Source organism: Colobus angolensis, unplaced genomic scaffold (assembly GCF_000951035.1).
Source record: "Colobus angolensis palliatus isolate OR3802 unplaced genomic scaffold, Cang.pa_1.0 Scaffold164, whole genome shotgun sequence".
Classification (NCBI taxonomy): Eukaryota; Metazoa; Chordata; class Mammalia; order Primates; family Cercopithecidae; genus Colobus; species Colobus angolensis.
In genome coordinates this window covers 6,095,636-6,114,646 of record NW_012114755.1, presented here as the reverse complement: position 1 = coordinate 6,114,646, position 19,011 = coordinate 6,095,636, and the positions used below count along the sequence as shown (strand labels likewise).

General features: G+C 35.7%; 1 long non-coding RNA gene across 1 annotated transcript in view; it reads left to right on the top strand.

Annotated features, from left to right (window-relative positions):
• Positions 1-2,765: 2,765 nt before the first annotated feature.
• LOC105508618 overlaps positions 2,766-19,011 on the top strand; it is a 54,519-nt gene continuing 38,273 nt past the window's right edge. Inside the window, exons 1-2 of the long non-coding RNA XR_001001302.1 lie at positions 2,766-2,870; positions 14,666-14,802. This is a non-coding gene — a long non-coding RNA (uncharacterized LOC105508618). The remainder of the gene's footprint in view (positions 2,871-14,665; positions 14,803-19,011) is intronic.

Sequence of the window (19,011 nt, the reverse complement as noted above, 5' to 3'; positions counted from 1 at the left end):
GGCATGCCTTTAGTAGTCAGAGAGCCTAACTTGAAATCCCACATATATATTGAAGAATATTTTGGGCCACTGTTTTAACAACTCTTGGTCTCAGTTTCTCCATTCATAAAATGGGAATGATAACAGTATCACATAGACAGTTGTGAGGATTAGATAAAATAATCATGGCAAATGCTGGCACATAACAAGCATTCCATGTGTGTTAGTCATTTATTGTATGTAAAGCAACAACAATTTCCAAATAAATAATGCTATACATTGACAATTTCATGTACTTTCATAGTAACAAAACAGAATATTTTAAAACTAAAATTGGCATGAAATTTTGTGATTTAGAATCACTCCCACACACATAATGCAACCTCCAAAACTTTATAATTTTGATGAGAATAGAATACTTGCACATAAGTAACAACCAAGAATAAGAAACACATGTAAATAATTATATATTGAAATGTAATAGATCTCAACTACAGAAAAAAAGTAAGTATAAAATGGTAAGCACAACGGATGCACCCTGCACTAATGGTAAGCTCTATAAGGACCAAGACCACACCTCTTTCATTCTTCATTTTACCACCAGTCCCTCACATTGGGCCTGTCACACAGTCTTTGTTCAATACTGTACTTATTGTATAAATTTTAAAAGTGCAAAAAAGATGGCTATAAAGTCCACTGTAGAACCACTAGAAATGTTTATGTTATTGTATCCTAGAGAAAAGCACAATATAATATTCTAATTATATATTACTAAATATATTTATTTATCCATATAAACCTGAACTAAAAGGATTTTTTTAAAATAAAATCTCGCTGATATGTTAATTCTGTAACATGTTTTATTTCAACCCACGAAGTTTGAAGACATCTTAAAGAAATACTGATTCAATCTGCTCAGGTTACAGACAAGGAAACAGAAATCTAGAAAGGAGAAGTGATTTACCCAAGTTTGTTCAGGATCAAGTATCAAAGACCAGATTTGTCAGTCCCCTGTTTCATTCTACTGGACCAACCACACTGCTTCATTCCTACTCCACCAACACACACACACGTGCACACACGCACATACACACACACACAGAGTTAAGCACTTGCTTTAAGTAAATTTTATTTTTATCTATTTATCCAGTATTTCTCAATGAAGTTTAGGAAAATAATTCATCTATATTACCCATTATAATATAGGGCACACAGAATGTGTTCAGTAAATGTTTATTTAAATATTGATTCCCTCCAATGGAATTAATATAGAGTTTCAAAAGATAACATTTTTCAGATCTGGAAAAGGGGCAAGATGAGAGCTCTTTTCAGTAGATAAGAATTTGACAATATTCTGTCAACAAATATTCATGCCATACTTACATATTAGGCTCTAGGAATAGAGTATAAAACAAAAACTCACACTGTTCCTGCTCTCACAGTTTTCCCTGCATTGTCAGGGAGGTAACGTTAATTAATTAAATAGCTGTACTAGCAATGTATAATTACAAACTGAGAAAAATCTATGGACGTAAATTAACATGATTTTGTGAAAGCATATAATGAAGTAATCTTCCACTAGAAAGTGATACTTGAGTTTGAATATCGGTTGAAGGATCAGTAGAAGTTAAAGTATGACACCAGTATAACATGATGAATTTGAGGCTCTGTGAAGAGGCTATCTGATCAGAGTGATGAAGACATGGTGATGAGAAATGAGATATGGGAAGGATTATTAGAAATCAGAATGAACAGATGGATGGAATCAAGGCAAGATTATGAAAAATCTCAAAGATATAATAAAAAGATCAACAAAAAAGGAGACATTAAATAATAGTAAGAAATAATAGAAGATACAAATAGTAGAAGATACATATATATATACAAATAAAAGTAAGAAATAATGGAATAATAGTAAGAAATAATAGAAGATACATCTTATACATATACACATACGTATACTTATAAGATGAGCCTGATTAAGTACTTTATAGACATTATCTCCTTTGACCTAATTACTTCCATATTTACAGATGAGGAAACTGAGGCTCAGAGATACCAGACAATTTACTGAAATATGTCAATCAGTAAATGCTTACTTCAACCCATGACTGCCTGCATTTGAGTAGAAGTTTTCCAGAAGAGGACTGAAGTAATGACAATTGATGATGCCTTATAGAATAGATTGGAGAAACTATATAACAATCGATTATGGCTTCTAGAAGGGATTGGAGGAACTAGGATCAGGGGGCTGTTTCAGAATCCAAATGGGAAGAAATCTGGGCCTTACGCCAGAGTATTGGTCATGAGAGAGGATAAAGCCAGACAAATTGACAGAATAAAATTGTCTTTAAAAGGAAATTTTAATAAGAAACTGGTTTTCAAGGAGGCGGGTGTTAAATTAGGAGGGGGAGAAGTCTATTTAAATTGTATACATTGAGTGCACTAGTAAGAATATAAAACATTTTTAAAAGTTAGTAATTCGAGGTCCAAGGTTCAAACTTGTCTGAAATGGGCTTTCGAATATTCATCAGAATTTATGACTCAATGCCAAATGTATTCAACTAATACATATGTTAAAACGCACACTACACGTCTTACTTTTGACTAATGAGATTTCAAATCCACCCTGATTCACTCCCGTTTACAGAAGGAAATTAAAAAATTGATTGGTTACTTCCTTCGCTGCATACGGACACCTTGATTGGCCAGCTGCCGTGGCTAGGCAACCAGGCGGAGAATCTTTGGAACAAGTAGCAGACTTCATCACAGCAGGAGCCGTGAGGCAAGAAGCTCTGGGATCAATTAAAATGCCAGGCTTTTCCAGGCTGGTTTCCAGCGCATCTGTGCATGATTCCACATAAATTTAGGGAATTAGAGATCAGACAAAGGTAAACATTTCTGTGCTTTGCTTAGCATTGATTTAGAATGCGAAGATGAAATATACCACAGTCATCCAGCCTGGAGGGGGTTTACACCTTCAGCTGATTTTTTTTCCCTCCTCAATTGCTTCATTATTTTAGGTATGTTGTAATCGAAGGCTGCTTAAATCATCTGTGTGTTCCTTTGGGGAGGGGAGGAGAAAAAGAAACAAAAGAAAAACCAGTTCCTACTTTCATAGACTAAACAGTAGAATGACTCATTCTTTAATTGTATCATCACACCTCTTAAAATAAGAAATTATTAATGATCTTCATTTTCCAGCTATTTGGTTTCCTGAACTTCGGTTAGATAAAAAGCTCACTCGTGTCCTCCTAGAAAATGAAAGACTGTTTCTCCCTTAAAGTCTGGAAAGTCTAACCTTTTGTGGAGTCTTCTCTCCCTTTTTTTGCTTGTTTATTTGTTGTTGGGTTTTTGTTTTCTGTTGTTGTTTTCTTACCTTATCTATCAGTTAAAATCTAAGGTTTTGTTTGTGTTCTTAGTACGGAAGGTCTTTTAATGCCTGTATGTTGGGGAGAGGTTTAACTTCTGCACTTTCTTTGTACCTGGGGTGAGGTGAGGGTTAGAGGTTTATCTTTGAAGTACCAAGCAGCATAACAAGGACAGTACAGAGATGAGAAAAGTACAGACAAATGGCTAGAAACAATGACAAGGCAAACAAATATCATGAACAGCAAATTACAGATTTTAAAATCCTACAGAAAAAGACAATTCCCTGATATCACAGAGGTAGTACAGACTTACCCTTTTATTAAGCAACAAGAAGAAAAGCAGAAAACCATCAGGCTTTAGCTGAGTATTAGGAAGGAATCAGAAGTGGGGCTTTAAGCCATCTTCTAAATGAACATCACCAACTCAATATCTCCTACCCTATTTCCACACCAGTAATAAGTGTTACAAAGATGTCCAAAGTTCTTTTCAGCTTTATGGCTGTAAAATTCTGTGAATTAATTCAAAATTTTAGAAAAGCTGAGGAGAAAATTAACATTTATTGAGCTCTTGGGACTGGGTTCAATGCTCAATACATTTATTCTATTTTTTAATTCTGATGACAATCCTGTGAGGGAGACAGTATCTCAATTCTACAGGTGAGGAACCTGATGTTTTCATCCTATTAATCAAGCTCATGTTATTTCTACTTCCTCTACCCTCTGAATTATGTCATCCTCAAGAATTCTTATACAATGAGGACTACCCACCTAAAGTTTGACTTAGGTGAAATAAATCATTCATTCTATATGCATTATAAACATAAGTGCAGTATAAAATAAATCTATAATGACCACTTCCAGGAGAACATAAAAGCTTAAGAAAACATCAGTTAACGATCTCTTGCCGTTTGGTCAGCAGACTGTGTGAGAAATGGCAACCTCCCAACAGAACACACTATACGAGAGGGTTGAGAGTCAGACTCTCAAGTCTGGTATTCCAACTCTAGATACCTTCAGAGTAAGGTGATACAGATCTTGGCAAAGTACATGGTGAAATATTTTAATGTGAGAGTGAGTGTAGGTTAAAACTCCAGCAGCTTGGAGTTTTAATATTCTGTCATCCACAAGTGCCTGTAATTAATACTGCTTACATTCAGTTGGCATATTTATGAGTTGAGTTTCCTCCGTATATCCATTCTTCAGTTTTTCCCTACCTATTAGCAGTGCTCAGAGACCAGGGAATAACTGACTGCAATTCAGCTGAAGCAGAAAAAATTGCCTAAGAAGACATCAATAAAAGAATGATTTCCATAAAGGAACAATTACTTCTGCTACATTCTTTGAGCTGATATAAATCTAATTTTAAAAGTTCTTCATTAGTTTAAAAAAATTCTGCTTCTTCTCAAAGGGAGTTTTGCTTTGCTTTTGCTTCTTTAGAAAGAGGAGTTCCTCAATAATACAACTCTAGATGGTAAATTGCTATCTTAGTTCCCCACTGGGAAAGGACCATACCCCTGAAGTTTCAGAACCCGCCATGGGTTCGGTTGGAAGCTCTCCTCTGTCAAAACCTGATGTTCTCTGAATTGCCTTTGGGCGATTCTTTTTCTTCTTCTTCTTTTATTTTTTTTTCAAGAATAGTACAAATTTACAGCTGAATAGCTTTATCATTCTGTCCTGTAGAAGCTAAGAAATTTGAAAGTCTTCCTTTATTTCCATTTATTCCACTCTCTCTCTCTCCCTTTTAATTCAAATTGACTGTGATTCCACTCTGTCTGTCCCTTTTAATTCAAATTGGCTGTATCTTTGCTGTATAACCCCATCTCTATTTCTGGCTTCTGTTGAGATGGCTGATTAGGTTCATAGTTCATACCATCATTTATCAACTTACCAAAATGTTGGTCAGTTACCCCCTTGGTGTTCTCTTATGAACGTACCTGCTCATTTTTGCAACATAGACAGGCTGAGAATTTTCAACATCTTTAAGTTCTGGCTCCTTTTTACTTAACAATCTCATCTTCAATTCAAATTGACTGTGATTCCACTCTGTCTGTCCTCTCCTCTCTGTCTGTCCTCTCCTCTCATTTCACTATAAGGAGTCAGGAGGAACCAAGATGCTCCTTCAACACTTTGCTTAGAAATCTCTCTAGCTAAATATCCAATTCTATCACTCACAGGTTCTGCTCTCCACAAAACACTAGAATACAAACACATTTCAGCGGAGTTCTTTGAAACTTTATGACAAAGAACACCTTTTGTTCTTTGTCCATTAATATGTTTCTCATTTTCATCTAAGACCTCTCTAGAATGGCCTTTATCATCCATATTTCTACCAAACTTCTGTACGTGATTGTGTATTCTTCAAGATGGGCACTTTCTCTACAGTTATTTTCCTTTCTTTCTGCGTGCTTAACAGATTCATCTTTAATATTCCCTTCATCCCAATATCTGCTTTTTCTAGCATGCACCTCAATCTCTTCCAGCATCTACCCATTACCCAGTTCCAAAACTGCTTCCACAATTTTATGTATTTGTTATAGTGGCACCCTATTTCTTGGTAATAATTTCTGTCTTAGTTTGGGTAGTGATAACAGAATATCATAGAATAGGTGACTTAAAAATATTAATTAATTTCTTACAGTTCTGGAGGCTTGGAAGTCTAAGATCAGGGTGCCAAAATGGTTAGGTTCTAATAAATCTCAGTGGCCCTCTTCCTAGTTTGCATGTGGCCTTCTTGCCGAGTCCTCACATGGCAGGAGGAGAGGAAGAGAAAGAGATAGAAAAAGAGAGAGACACAGACACAAAGAAAGGAAGTTCCCCCCCATGTCTCTTCTTATGAGGGTACTAATTTGATTTATGAGAGCTTCGCTGGGATGTCCTAATTACCTTCCAAAGGCTCCGTCTCCAACACCACATCACAGTGGGAATGAGGATTTCAACATATGAATTTTAGGGGAACCTAAATGTTCAGTTCATGGAAATTATTACAGGTTTTGAATTCAATGAAATAAACAAGCTGATTGTAATTGCATTAGACATTGAGTTTTCAATAATGATTCAGAGAAGGTGCATTGCACTTATTGATAATTTTGCACAAAATGTGTATTCACAAATATGTAAGAAGAGACTTCCGATTTTGGTAACATGAATAACATATCCAACATAGACTCCTCACCCCCTCAAAAACGCACAATAGTAGAAGTTAACAATAGCAACAACAAATGCACACAAATGAATAGGTGTACTCAGGAGAATTAGTAAAAATCCCAAATTTTAGGAAAAAAAAAAAAAAGAACTCAAAAGAAAAAGGTAAGCAATTTTATTAACCCTGTAACATCCTAAGGAGGAGAAAACCCTGATATAGGTCCTATAATCTAGTACTTAGGGTATGTTTCTTAGGGATAGAAAAACAGTAGTTTAAAGCTGAAACTTGGGGCCTGAGTAAAGCTAGAAGAGCATTAGAGCAGCCTCCTTCATGTAAGTGAGACTAAAAACAATCAGTCCATAAAAAAGCAAGGAAAGTTGACGCTGATTGGGTCTTGGAGTGTGAAAAAGTCTCCAATTAGCAACCGAAACTCTGAGCCTATTCCACATGCAGGTGTGGAGTCAAATTTTAGCTATCTTCTATTAATCTATATATTTGTCAGCTTGAACTACCACAGCAAAACAGTTTAGCCTGCTTAAGCAACAGAAATTTATTCTCCCATGGTTCTGAAGGCTGGAAGGCCAAGATCAAGGTTCTGATCAATTCGGTTTTTGATGAAGGCTTTCTTCCTGGCTTGCAGTTGGTTGCATTTCACTATGTCCTCACATGGTTTTTCCTTGGTGCATGCATGTAGGTAGGCAAAGAAAGAATGAGAGATGATCCACATAATTAGGAAATGCAAATTAAAGCTACAAAGTCATACCATTTCACATTCACTAGAATATCTATAATAAAAAAGCAGACAGTATTATTAATGGTGAGAATGTGTAGAAAATGGAACTCCCACATATTGGCAGAAATGTAAAACTGGTACAGCCAGTTTGGAAAAGTTTAGCGGTTTCTTAAAAAGTTAATCATAAACTTACTGAATTAGTTTCCTACAGCCATCATAACACAATACCACAGACTAAGAGACTTAAATAATGGAAATTAATTTTCTCACAGTAATTGAGGTTGAAAATCCAAGATCGAGGTGTTGGCAGTTTTGGCTTCTCTTGATGCCTTTTTGACTGTAGACATTGGGCTTCTCGTTGTGTTCTCACATGGACTTTCTTCTGTGCACAAGCCTTCCTAATGTCTCTTCCTCTTTTTATAAAGATACCAGTCATACTGGTATGACCAGTCATACTTATGACCTTGTGTCACCTTAATTAACTCTTTTAAGATGCTATCTCCAAATATAGTCACATGTAAATTTTGGCAGAACACAATTTAGTCCATTACAAATACAATCCAGAAATTCCACCCCTACTTGTTTACCAAAAGGAAACAAAATAGATGTTTACACATATATTTTACACATATAAAGACATGTATGTGAATGTCACAACAACATTACTCTTAGTGGCTATAAACTTGAAATAATTTTAATGTCTGTGAACTGATGAATACATAAAAAAAATGTGGTCTATCTATCCCATGGAATAATAGCCATAAAAAACTACTGGTCTATGCTATAACATGGAAGAATCTCAAAGCCATGGTGAGTTAAAGCAGCCCCTCACAAGAACCTATGTATTGTATGATTACATTTACATGAAATATCCAGAGAAGACAAATCTATAGAGACAGAAAATAGATCAATATTTGCCTGAAGCTAGTTGTGGTACTAGCAATTAATCACAAAAGTGCACAAAGGAACTTTTGAGAGAGATATAAATGTTTTAATATCAGATTGTGGTAATGGCTGCTCAACTCTATAAATGTCCTAAAAGTCATTGAATTGTATATTTAAAAATGAGTGAATTTTATGTTATAACTTATACCTTAAGCCGGGCATGGTGGCTCATGCCTGTAATCCCAGCACTTTGGGAGGCTGAGGTGGGCATATCACCTGAGGTAGGGAGTTCGAGACCAGCCTGACCAACGTGGAGAAACCCCATCTCTACTAAAAATACAAAGTACCCGGGTGTAGTGGTGCATGCCTGTAATTCCAGCTACTTGGGAGGCTGAGGCAGAAGAATTGCTTGAACCCAGGAGGCAGAGGTTGTGGTGAGCCGAGATCGTGCCATTGCACTGCAGCCTGAGCAATAAGAGTGAAACTGTGTCTCGAAAAAAAAAAATATATATATATATATATGTGTGTGTGTGTGTGTGTGTGTGTGTGTATATATATAAATCTTTGGAAAGCTGTGAGGAAAAAGAAACATTTAAGGAATGAAATAGTGTAGGTGTTCATAATCCTTGCACTTTCTCATTCTCCCTCTCCATATGCCACATTCCTTTCTGAAAATGACCTGCTTATTTCCCAAGTATTTCTGGTCATTTTTTAAAAAAACAACTTTGAAATGAGCTATTGATCATGAGCCCTTGGTCTCAAGAGAAATTACACAGTGAGTGGTGACTTTCTCTTATGGAAGCATTCATTATATGGCATCTTTCTTTTTAGCACTGTTTTGCTCTGATTCAACACTAGACAGTGAATTTCTTTCAAAATGTTAAATAAACGTATTTTTAAGCATTACTCTTCTCTGGTGGCAAATTAGAAGTCAAATGCAATATACAGCTCTCTTTAATGACCAAGGACACACTAGACATCATAATATAGGTAAGATGTAAATTTGTTTTCTTAATAAATTACATGTTGACAATTACATTCATTTTATAAATTTTCGTCCCAGACGTTTTCCCTTAAAGGAAAAATCATAGACCATGAGATGGTCTTTCACATTCATATTTCAATTAGAGAATTTCTAGTGACTGTGGAAAGGTTAATGCCACTATGATGCTTTCTCAAAGCCCAAAAGTCTTCACAATCCCTTTGGACCTGGCCCCATTTCCCAAGCCGAAAGTCATTTCCATCTGTATTCTAAGAGTTTCATTGAGCTTTTAGATTTGTATTGTGCTACTTACAATTTCATACAATTTGGATACACTTTTGCATCTAGAGGCAGTTTATGTCTTAGGCCAAACCCTGAACTTAATTAACTTACCATAAACCTTCTTACCTTATAGCTATATCAGACCATAACACCAGTGCCCAGTTTGTGAAATCGATGTAAGGCATGCAGTAGGAATCTCTTTCTGTGTCAGCTAATGAGGAATTCTTTTCAAATATCAAAACCTTCTAGCAGATAGGCATTTTTAATCATTCCATTTTGATAGTACAGGGGTCAAAGTTCAAATTATAATTGCCATAGGACAACAGTAAGAAGCAGATCTTTTCCTAATTTCCTTGAATTGCAAGTTTAAAAAATCAGATATTAAGTGATAAAAACAAAAACTGAAAAACTAGATTTGAAGTATGATATGACTAAAATTGACCAAATTCAGATTCAGGTGGATCTGAATTTAGTTTCAGTATTGCTTCTCATTAGCTATGTGAACTTGGGCAAGTAATTATTTTACTTCTTTCATCTTTTTTTTTTTAATGATAGAAGGGCATACGAATATTTATTTCCAAGACTTATTCTGAGGAATGAGTGGGAGTTCTTAAACTGAGATATTTGAACTACTTTCAGGGTGATTGTGAAGCACTGAAACTGCAAGAAAACATGTGTAGGTTGTTTGAGTGTTCATAGCTTTCATCAGTTCTCAAAGGAATTTCTGTGTTCATGAGTCACTAAGAAGGGATACATAGGTGTTTGTAAATACAACTTTGATAACACTTGAGAATATGTCAGTAATGTCAATAATCTATTTCCTTCTTCTTTCTGAAACAAATGATCAGATTAAAATTACAAACAATATAAGATTTCATATTAAATACTGTTTTATACCACATGTATAGAGGTTTTCAACAGACAATGAGAAACAACACTCAGTTTTGTTCTACACAGACCTTCAACAGATTGAGCAAAGCCCATCTACTTTGGGGAGAACAATCTGCTTTACTCAGTCTACTGATTCAAATGTTATTCTCATCCAGAAACACTCTCACAGATACACCCAGAGAAATACTTAACCCAATATTGAGTATCCATGGTTCCAGTCAAATTAACACATAAAATTAACACTGACATAATAGATTATGAAATAACTGTCCCTAGAGGTAAAATACATGTTCTTAATATAACTTAGCAGTTATTCATGCAATAGTTTACTTCCAATATTTAGTCTTATAGAAACCACAATTGAAACACGTATTTCCTACACTAAATGCTTCCATGCTGACTAAAGATTGCTAATATCTAGAACTTTTGCTTATAACCTGCTTTCTCCTGTTTTATTTTCCAGTTATTATCTTTGTAGAGTTTTATTTTATCTAATAGGTTATTTGTTCTGCCCTGTAAAGTTGCACTGTTTTTTTTTGTAGTTTCTCAGAGTTTTTGCAAACCATTCAGCAAATTTTCTTCAAATTTTTAAACTATTAATAAAGAAAACCTCAAAAAAGTATACAATGCTTACATTTTTATGCATTGAATCAAGTTCAAAGTTAGTAACATAGAATTTGTAAACTTATTTTCAATGAGATTAAGTAAATAAATACTCAGAAACACACATAATTCTTACAGCAGTGACTGCGTGTCGGTTAACATTTCTAGGCTGAGCATTCCAATTCTGAAAACCCCAAATCTGAAATGCTTCAAAAGCCAAAACTTTTTGAGCATTGATATGACAATAAAGGAAATGCTCACCATAGCATTTGGGATTTGGGATTTTCAACCAGTAAGTAAAATATAAATATTCCAAGTCCAGTCTGAAATTTCCAAGATTTAACTGGTTTGGTGTATAACTTTAGCGGTTTCACCTAGTATAAACTTTAGATTTAAGACTTATTTTTCAGGGTCTTTTCACTTAAAGAGACACATTCTCACTTTTTTAATGAAATATTATTTTTCAGGTTATTTTTATGATGATTCTCTTATCCTTTGAGTTTTTAGGTAAAACTTCATTTTTTTAAATGAGGTCTTTCTTGACCATAAAATGTAAAAGCACCAAATTTCACCCGCAGTGCAATTAATATTTTTTACTTCCTCAGACTCATCAGTATCTGAAGTGCTCATTTGTTTACTTATTAAGACTTTCCCTCTCTCAAAGGAAAGCACTTAGTACTTTCTATATAGAGACTGAGTATCCCTTATCCAAAGTGTTTGAGACCATAAGGGTTTCAGATTTCAATTTTTTTTTTCAATTTTGGAATGTTCATGTTATACTTACTGGTTGAGCATCCCAAACCCAAAATATTCCAGTAAACATTTTCTTTAACCATCAGGTACTGAAAAGGTTTTGGATTTTGGAGCATTTCAGACTTTGGATTTTTAGATTTGCAATGCACAACCTGTAGTAACTACACAATAAACACTGAATAAATAAATGAGCTAATGAATGCTTAAGATTATGTTGCTGTGTTAGTCCACTTATGTTGCTGTAAAGGAATACCTAAGACTGGGTAATTTACAAAGAAAAAAGGTATATTTGGAGTCACAGTTCGGCAGGCTGCACAGGAAGCATGGCACCAGCATCTGCTCAGCTTCTGGAGAGGACCTCAGGGAACTTATAATTATAGCAGAAGGTGAAGGGGAGCCATGTATCACATAGCAAGAAAGGTAGCCAGAGAGACAGAGAGAGAAGTGAGGTCTCAGACTCTTAAACAGATCTTGCATGAACTCAAGAGTGAGAACTCACTCACTACCATGAGGACAGCGCCAAAACATTCATAAGGGATCTGCCCTCATGACATGAGCCAAATACCTCCCACCAGGCCCCACCTCCAGCACTGGGGATCACATTTCAACATAAGATTTGGAGGGAACAAACATCCAAACTATATTAGTTGGTTGGAAAGATCATATGAAAACTCTTTGGAGTACATTGTAAATATATATATGCCTAAAATGAGTTTTAAAAACTTTTCTCTGATGATAAGAAGAAATAAAATGATGAAAACCCCCAGGCACCTATAAATTAAGGAGAACAAAGGCGGAACTGTGGTGAGAACTGTGTGAGAGAGAAGACTCTGGAGGAATCAGAAAAGGAGAATTCAAAAAGTAAATGCTTTGGGAACATTGTTATCCATGGATCTTTCTCATTTTTATACTGTTTGCAAACAAAGGCACTGGCTGCCATTGTTCCCCATCGTATTTTCAAGGCTGCTTGTATAGCAAATGGCCTTGGTAGATGTAGATATAATACCCCCAACTCCCAGAGCAAAGGGTAGCTTTGATAACTGTCTGGTATACTAAAGATAATGTCTCTTCCTGGAGCAAAGGTCACAGGAAATGTGAATGCTTAGAATCAGACAATCTGTATATGAAATCTGGTTCTGACACTTATTGGTAAGGTATTTTACCCATTTTGGGTATCAGATTTCTAATTTTGTGTGACAGTTTTAAGAAAATATGCCTCAAGAACTGTTTAAATAAATAAATAAAATGACATGATGACTTGAATCATGTGTCTTAGTCTGTTTTGTGTGTTGCTATAACAGGATACCACAAACTCAGTAATTAACGATATACAGAAATGTTTCGGCTCAGAGTTCTGGAGTCTGTGAAGTTCGATATCAAGGTGCTGGTATCTGACACATGGTTTCTTGGTGTGCTATCCTATGTTGGAAGGCGGTAGGGCAAAATGGAGAGACAGAGGGAGAGAGAGCCTACACCTGAAAGCCCTTTTATGAAGGCACTCAACCTTCAATATTTCTCCATGGTCTAGTTATCTCTTAAGTCTGTACAATGGAAATTAAATTTTAGCATGACTTTGGGAGGGACCAATCATTCAAATCATAACAGCATGATAGGCATATCTTTTGTGCACAGTTGCTTACTATTTCTATCCTTGTTTCACCTTCCTTTTTCTCTGCCTTTCATCCTACCGTCTTTGAACTGTCTTTAGAAAATCAAAATGCCCCCATTTCCTTAGAAGATCACAACCCACCTGAAACTGATAAAGAAACTGACATTTACAGAACACATCCAAATATAATCGTCCTAAAACTTTTTGGACAAAACAAACTAACAAACATAAATACAAAGCAGAGATTATAGAGGCTTAGACAATTAGTCAAACTCCTCTATCACAAAGTATGTCTTTCACCCAGTTATCTTTCCCTAACATACCAACCATCTATTGAGCACTCACCAAGTGGGTGTATTGAGAGAGAAGAGGAGATGTACTAGTATGAAATGAATTCAGCCCAGATAATAGGAAACCCAGCCAACAGTGGCTTGAACAAGTAAAAGGTTTATTTGATTCTTGCAAAAAGAAGCCCAAGATAATTTGGTTTAAGTGTAACAATGCCGTCAAAGACCTTTCTAATACGCCACCCTCAACATGCAGTTCTTCAGCTTCTAATATGCCATCCTCAACATGAAGGTCTTCAGCTTCAAGCTTCTCTCTTCTTGGTAACATCAGATGAACTGTGTGAATTACATACATTTAACTCTAGTACCTCTTGAACTCTCCTTTCAAAGTTCTTTCAAAATTCCCTAACAGCATTTACTGACCAGAGATCTCACAGCCTACTGGTATTTAGCCTCAGAGACATTTTACCCAACGGGGAATGGAGCTGTATTCCATTTCCAGAATGCTGAAGGTTGCCACCAGCCTTATACAGCTTTCTTTCCATCAGAAGATCCATGGTATTTTCTGTATCCCAATATGGGACAAGGATCAGGCACCAAGCTCTTTCATGTTCTCTTGCCCTCTCAAGTAGAACTCCTTCTCTCTCTCTCTCTCTCTCTTTCTCTCTCTCTTGTTTTTTACCCTAATATCTTTATTATGTTGAAATTAAACAGATTGTTGCAAGTGATCATATCTCAGGTTACATTCCTTTTCTTTCTCTGAGAACACCAAGAAAGATTCACCATAATCAAGAATGGCAGCTCCAGTGGAAGGAATGACCCTCCTGATCCCTTGGCACAGGCACAACTAGGTGGAAGCCTGTCAACTCCTAAGTTGAGGCCATGAGAAGGGTGTAGGTAGGAGGAAAAAACACAGTGAGAGTATTTCTAACAGGCTCAGAATTAGGTAACTGTGTACACATACAAATATATATGTGTGTGTGTGTACATATATATATATATATGTACACACACACACAATTTTAGAAAACAAAAAATTCTGTGCCTGAGTAGTTACATGTAGCTACAGCAACTTCACAATGAATCCAGAATCTAGATCCCTCCATCTTTCTGTGTGACTAACCATAACTAATGTTTCTTGCTCATAGTTATAAGACAGCTGTTGATGTCCCACTCACCAGTTAGGAGGATCGAGAAGAAGCTGCTTTCCAGGAAATCCCAGTCAACTCCCAAATAGATCTCTTCGGTCAAACATGTGTCACAGATCCAACTCTTTTTTTGTAAGGTAGTATGGGGAATAAAATATTTAAGTAGTAAAATTGGGCCTCTGCCAATAAGAAAGAAGGAGAGGATAGATATTGGGTAGATAACTAGCAGCATCCTCCATGTGATAAACTGGAATGAGAGACATGCTAGCTTTGATAAATTACATCTGCCTGCATTTGTTAGCTCTTGTCACATGTTGAATTATTTTCTATTGAATCCAAGGAATGCACTTAAATTACATTCAAGTTTTCAGTTCGAAATGAAAGTACCACATTTGTTCCACTCTACTCTTATTATTTCCACCAAACCCTGAATTTCTCCATTCCTCACCACTATGTTCCATGGTATTACATTCAAAATCTCAGTCACAGCCCACTGAAATCCATAGCAGTCAAATGGTTAAAAATCAGAGTTCCTAGAAAATCCACCTGAGATGATTAGTTAAAGCAATCTGAAAAGCAAGACATTTCACTGCCTGCCACATAATGTTTCTCCAGGCCCAGCCCCTGTAAAAATAAAATATCGTTAATGGAAGCCAACTCGTTACCCCATAAAATTACTACAACACATGTGCTTGAAAATGTAAGACAGATATTCTTAACTTGGCAAGCCACAGGGAACCACAGAAACGTTCTCCAAGAAATGATTTCATTTTGTTGGTTTTATATTTAAAGTCACATTTTTGGCAGGCAATCCCAAAGACAAAGTTCCAAGAGTAAACTGGCCTATGGGATAGAACTCAGACTTCTGGTCACTTGCCCACACGTGTTTAAATCACTTACCTGTCCTTGTATACCTGACATAATGATCTGGGAGCCTGGCTCTGTTCCTTCTAGTTGTAGACCTCTTTTTGCCATCTTTTCTTCTACCCTCCATACTGAGTGTAGTTTATTACTTTAGCACACATATGTGGGGTTATGAAACAGTCTAGATTTGAAGTGCTACTCTGGCACTTAATAGTAGTGTAACTTAGACAAATTACATAACCACACTTTGCTTCAGTTCACTCATCTATAAAATAAGCATCACAATAATGTCTATGTCATAAAGCTGTTATGAAGATTGAATCAGTTAATGTATTAAAGTTCTTAAAATAATGCCCAGCATGTAGTGTGATATAGGTGGTAGCTGTTATTATTATCACCCAGCTGGATAACAGGACATGACCTAAATTAGCCAGCAAAATGACTCCCTGAGGTAAGTCAGCTAAAACCTGAATTAAAAAATTCTGTAGAAATGTGTGTGGAAGCTGACAGATATTCCCCCAAATACTACATATATAAGGGACTCAGCTGAGTGATCAGGGAAAGTTAACTGGGATTCAAATTCACTATTTCCTCTGGATGCTTAAGGACTGTGAAATTTTAGTGAGCGGAAGATTCTCAGGGTTTATCTCATATAGTTCCTTCATTTTATAAAGAAAAACTCGATCTATGAGTAAATACAAGGTTATAAAAGTAATTAGTGGACAGCTTCCTGGGCCCTGAGGCAGTGACTTTTTTTCTTATATTAAGGTAAGATAATTTCTTTATTCCCTCTCAAGTGATGATAGGAAGAGAAAGACAAGAATCTGAAATAGGTTGTAAATCTCCATAATCTCTGCTTACAAAGAGGTCCATTCCAACTCAGAAATATTTACTTAACACAGAATCTTGAAACTGTAGAAGTCATTGGACTTGGAGCTTTATAACTGTTTACTCAGCTGATTATCTCCATTTCTTACAGTGAAATGTGAAACCTGTTTTTTAAGAGTGTATGTGCAGCTTGAAATCTTCAAGAAAGGCAAAAAAATGTGAGTTAGGTTTTCGCATTTGGGTGCCAAACTTACAATCTTAACCTTTTCTTTTCTCATCTTTGCTTCTATTATTCTGATTTCAGAATAATGTCCAGCCCCATTATATACATTTCTGTAGCATTTTCAGTTCCCAAGGGTCTTCCTGATTTGACTTATATTTCTCAACAATTGTCCAATTAGCTTTATCATCCTCACTTGACCAATGAGGAAATCAAACTTAGGAAGGATTCAGCGACACTCTTCTATAATCACATAAGTAAAGGGGAAGCCTGATTAAAAAACGACGACAACAAGAAACAAACAAAACAAAACAAAAAACAAAGAGACAGGTTTTCTGAGTCATTCTCTCTTTCATTTATTCAATATTATCTTGCCAATATGACTGTGTGTTTCCCATGTGCACTGAGGATAAGTGTTTTTGTTGTTGTTGTTGTTGTTGTTTTTTAAAAAAAAGTCACTCAAGATCCTTTCTTAAAGTTTAGCTTATATCCAGGTCAGTCATGTTTTATTCTAACACACAGTAAAACTATTCAGTGTTATCAATGAGTTCACAAAGTAGTCAAAAGGTAAACTATACCTGAGATATCAAGTATAAAGAAATAAGAGGTTTTTAGGGTAACTTAATATAAAACAAATAATAAATGTGCTGAGGTCAATAAATCAGTGACCAGATAATTAGAGCCAATCAGAACTACAGACATAACTGAGAAAGACTATCTGTAGGTCAGCTTCACTGCTTCCCTCCCAGCCTTACTGCCCCAGTCACTCTACAGCTCCCAGGTTTAGTCACACTAGACTAGTTTCATTTCTTTGCACACCTCATGCAATTTCATCATGTCTTCCTACAATTTGTATTTCCTTTTCATCTTTTCTTGTGCTTCTATTTTTTAAAAAAATGACTTACTTATCATTTTATTTATCCTTCAAAGTCTACTTCAAAAGTGTCCAAGACTGATAAAACTACTGTTGTTTAGGAACCCTCAACCAGTAACTGGGGCCTCCAAGGAATTTAAGAGACTCTAGGAAATAAGAAGGAAAAGTCAGTTAATAATAACTTCTCATCCTCATGAAGTTTCTCATCCTCATGAAGTCAGGAGACTATTAGAGACCAAGAAAGTGATGATGTGATGTTTCCTGCTCAACCCCTAATTCAGCAATTTTATTGAGCACCAACTATTTTACTTTTCTAAGTAAAAATGCATCATTAAATAAGACAAAAATTATCCTCTTATGTTGTTTTTATTATGATAGCAAGGCAGACAATTACATATATATATATATATTTAACAACACACATAAATATATAACTTAAAATTGTGGTGAGTGTAAAAACTCAAAAAGACAATAAGATTATATTTGAGGGAAATGTAGACATTTTGGCTGAATCTCCAGCACTTACCTCATCATCTCTTGATGAATAACAGCAATGCATGATTTGGAGAAGGATTTCAGTTCAAATGGTGGTGACTCATATCTCATATTTATAAATTATTCCCATCTACTTTATCAATGATTGGTTCAAGCATAATCATGTGACTCGGTTCCAGTCAAAAAAATGTAAAACCAGTTTACTGCAGCATCAGAGAAACTTTTTAAAAAAATTTTTTTATGGAAGAACCATAACAAATTAATAGTTTTATGGTATTAACAAGGAGCCTTGTGGCCCAGACTTTTCCTGAAACCATTTTTACCATCATGAAGGGGGAACCAGCTGTAGGAGGAATATAATGATATGGAAGCTGGAGTTAAAAAAGGAACGAACTTGTTAGGGTACTAAGTCAATCACCTGAAACTCACCTGACCTCAGGATCTCCTCTTGCAGGATCTCATAGTTCCTGCTATTAACATAAACTTGAACCACATTTTCTTTTACCTGTTCCTAAAAACAAATGACACAAAAGGCTAGATGGTCAGGCAAGATCTCTCTAAAAGGTGACGTTTGGACTGAAACCTAAATGATGAGAAGTAGCTAACTGGCCAAAGATCTGGAGGAGTTGGAGACAGTCAGGATAAAGAAGCTAAGGAGTAAAGAAATAACAATCAGCTTTTTGAGGGACAGAAGGAAAGCCAGTGTGGCTGGTGAAGTGTGAACCAAAGAGAGAATGGGATAAGAACCAATTGAAACATACACAAGAGTCAGAGTTTTAACTGAGATTTTAATAGATTCATTCAAAGCATCTCTTCTTTGAAAGGTTTAGCAGAAATTGAAGTTATTGTTATTCTTTCTGAAGTCATATATTTGTCATGACATCCAAAGCAAAGAACACCTTAAATGCTCTCTAACCCCTCAGCTAGGATCCACGTCTCAAATTTGAAGATCCTAAATTAGGCGATTCTGACAGAATGCTGAGTAATATACACCCTTTTGTTGGGCTATAAAAATCCAAAAACATAGGCAGAAAAGATTTGATGGTAAAAAAAATTATTGGGGGG